This window comes from Choloepus didactylus, chromosome 4, assembly GCF_015220235.1.
Source record: "Choloepus didactylus isolate mChoDid1 chromosome 4, mChoDid1.pri, whole genome shotgun sequence".
Taxonomy (NCBI): domain Eukaryota; kingdom Metazoa; phylum Chordata; class Mammalia; order Pilosa; family Megalonychidae; genus Choloepus; species Choloepus didactylus.
Window position 1 is genome coordinate 133,223,951 of NC_051310.1, and position 3,721 is coordinate 133,227,671.

The 3,721-nt window shown below is 39.3% G+C and overlaps 1 non-coding gene across 1 annotated transcript; it reads right to left on the bottom strand.

Annotated features, from left to right (window-relative positions):
• Positions 1-1,205: 1,205 nt before the first annotated feature.
• On the bottom strand, positions 1,206-1,312 carry LOC119533767. The gene has a single exon (XR_005216872.1). It is a non-coding gene; the product is annotated as a U6 spliceosomal RNA (small nuclear RNA).
• Positions 1,313-3,721: the final 2,409 nt, after the last annotated feature.

Consider the following 3,721-nt stretch of genomic DNA (forward strand, 5'->3'; position numbering starts at 1 on the left):
AATTTAAGAGGAATGTTCCAGGGGTTCAAGCTGGACAAAAGAGAAGCAGTGATATGATATATAATAATAACATGAAGCAGAGTAAATGCCTATCAATTTTCCTTACAGAGTAAGCAAATCCTCAGTAAAGCTTATCAAATGCAAAAGTAGGATTTAGCTAGTATGACTCAGCTCCCCTTCACTGTATGCTTTTGAAATGAGCTCTTCTTTTTGTTATGCAAATAAATAACAAACTCCCTATCTGAGTGTCTTCAGAACCATAAGAAAGAGTGACATTGCCATTCAGGGCTGCTGACATGAGGAAAAGAAGGGGCTCCAAAACAAACCAGGCAGTGATCCTGTGGAGTGAGATGGCCCTGTTATAGAAATCATTAACACATTGTCACCACCAGCTTGAAAATACTATTCTCTTGTGCTATGGGAGGACAAAATGACGTACAATGTGGATGCACTTAACTACCTGAAAACTCAAGCTCTTTGTGTGTGTGCACATGTGTGTGTGCATGTGTGTGTGTTTAAGTTAATTAATGAAAATGGGGGTGGGGGAGAATCATATACCTTCCAGATTAAATTTCGTTTCTGCAAACGTCAGTTGTGAGCAGTCCATTGTGTGTCATTATGAGCATTGCTAAACGGGTCAAGGGGTCAAGCAGGAGCACATGGCACAGGATACAGAGTGCCCTGCCGCCTCACTTGTTGGGAACAAGGAGATCATAATCAGACCAGTACAGGCAGGCCCCAAGCTCGAATTACTCATTAATCTAATAGAGTGCTTTCTTCTAGGGAAGAAAAAGTGAAAACAATTTTTAATGAAACCCTTGGCTTCACGCTTCTACTAACGGGAAGAGGTATTGTCCCTGTGAGCTTCCCTGAGTCTTGCAAGAACTTGCTCAGGTCTTGTAGCTAAATGGGCTGTTGGCCTGTTTTCCCTCTCCTTCTTCTCTCATCTACTTTTCCCTTCTTTCATACTTTCTTTTCTTCATTTCATCTTTGTCTCTAGCTCTTTCTCTCCATCTCTCTTCCTTCTCTCCTTTCTCCTTCCTTTTTTAATCATACTTTTTATTGTAGGATATAACATATATGCATAAAAGTGATAGCTTTCCAAGTGCAATTTAACAAGTAGCTAGCAAATTTGAAAGAATATTACAGGTTACAGTCCATAGTCTCAGTTATTTCCTTATTGTGAAATATAACATATATGCAAAAAAAAAAAGGAATGCTTCACAAATTTGTGTGTCATCCTTGCACAGGGGCCATGCTAATCTTCTCTGTATCGTTCCAATTTTAGTGTATGTGCTGCTGAAGCGAGCACCTCCTTCCTTTTTATATTCCTTTTTTTTTCTGTCTCCTTTTCCTTACTTTTAAAATATTGCTTAATAAGTTCATACCATGCATCCAGGGGAAGCAATGAAGAGGTTTGGGCAGTAACCCAGCCACCTGGAGATCCGGGCCATGCTAACCATTAACCAGGTTTGCATTAAACATGGGCTGTGGTCAGGCAAATTCCATTTCTTTGACACGTCACGGCATGTCCCTCAAGGTCAGCATTTATTCTGACAAAAAAAAAACACAACATGGTATGATTTTGTTACATTCGGTGACACACATGAATGACTAGGAGAAAACTCAAAGTCCATCTTCTTTTAAAAGTGTCCCAGTTCCTAGAATTAACACAAATTTATTGCAGCTGATGGGCAGGTCTCCTATGTTTCCTAGTTCCTATAATTCAAAACATCTAAAGTTAAGTGTATTTGTTAGCAGAAGTAGACTTAACTGTAAGCTAAAGTTAGACAAATCATGTCAAAGATTATGAAAAGGTCTAAATGTAACTTGTTCTATTGCCATGTGGTCTCAATTCATAAGAAAAAAAAATCGTACAGAGAACTCGGTGGCTTCACAAGGTGTAATCTAAAAATACACTCAGTTCCCCTGGACTTCACTGGACTCTGCTTTAGGACTGCCACTGTTCTGTTAGTAAGACAAAGTCCCTGGGACTTTGCCTATAGCTGAATGAGTGCTGTGTTTTTACCTCCAGCTTCGTAAAGTCTGCTTAGCCTTTGTAAGATCTTGGGAAAGTGTCTTGGGAGAAAGCAAAATTTTTAGAGTTGGCTAGTCTTCTGGGCTTTCACTGGTTTGCCAGAATACTACTTCATTTCATCTTAAAAGATAATATTTTGATCCCAAACCATACCACGTTTCTGGCTAAATGTTACACTTGACACAGGCTTAACCCAATTTATCACACCCGGTCACCAACCCTTTGCGGCTGATTCCATTTTTAGCAAAGTCAGAGGGAAGAAGGAATCTCAGAAGGGTGAATGCATTTGATATGCCTGATCCTGCTCTCGGAAGGTCAACTCCACACAGGCGTTCCCTGCAGGCCATGGGCCCCAGTTGCTTTTCCAACAGCTCCTTCCTGCACGAAAATGTTCTGTGAAATTTCCCTTCCCAGTGTAAGAGCATTTTCTTTCGGCCTAGAAGGAAATCTGAATGATTCAGCTTCCAGGCTGGTTCTGCTCCCCAGGGTCCCCTTTCCATTCAGGATGGAGGCTGCTAATGTGCTAGTCTCTGCAGTGGAGCTGGAGTAGGGGAAGGTGGGGTAAAGATAGTGACAGCAACCTGTGTGTGTGTGCATGTGTGTGAGCCTTTGTGGCCTTGTATGAGTGTGTGTATTCCCAGCCACAGACTTCGGGGAATTATATTTTTGCATAAAGTCACAGGATAGGGTAAAGCCACAGGATATGCTTGGGGAAGAAATACAGTCTGAGCATCAACTGTCACAGCTTTTATTGCAAACTTTTTATATGCTGCCTGGAAGTTTATCTCACTTTTTTCTTTCTTTGTTTTCAGTTTTACTATGAAATATTGCATACATATGAAAGAATGAATACCATAAAGTAAACAAATGAATGAACATATATATACTTACATATACATTCTTGTGTGTATAATACATGTATATGTATACATGAATGTAGATATATGTATATGTAAGCATGTGTTTATATTATATTATATATTAAAAAGAAAAATAAAACAGATACCTATGTAAATAGCAGTAAAATATGGAAACAGAAATAGGTTACCAATACCTTTGATGCCCCCATATTCTTCTTCTTTCCTCCTTTTCTAAGTACTTTCTAAAAAAGCATTGTTGCATTTACATGTTTTTAAAATTTATGTAAATAGAACACTTCACATGATTTTCTACAACTGGCTTTTCATACTGAATATGATTTTGAGGTTCATCCCTGCTAATATATATAGCTGCAGTTCATTCATTTTCACCTCTGAACAGAATTTTATGTTATGACTGCACCTCAATTTATTACCCATTCTACTGCTTGTGGACACCAAGCTCTTTCTGGTTTCTTCACTAAGATGGGCAGTATTTCTGTGAACACTCTTGTATCTAACTCCTAGTGTGCATATGTAAAAATTTCTCTAGGGCATAAGGGTATGTGTTACAGAGAAGGCCACCATCAGTTTTACTGCCTATTGCCAGGTTAACTACCCAGGTGGTTGTACAAAGGTCAGTTCTCACCTGCAGTGCATGAAAGATCTGGCTGCCCCACATCCTCACCAGCGTTTGGGGATGCCAGACTCTAGGATGTTTGCCAGTCTGATGTGTGTAAAATAGTACATCATTGAGGTTTCAATTTCTACTTCCCTGAATAATAATGACCCTGAACATCTTTTCCTGTTTATTGATCATTCATGT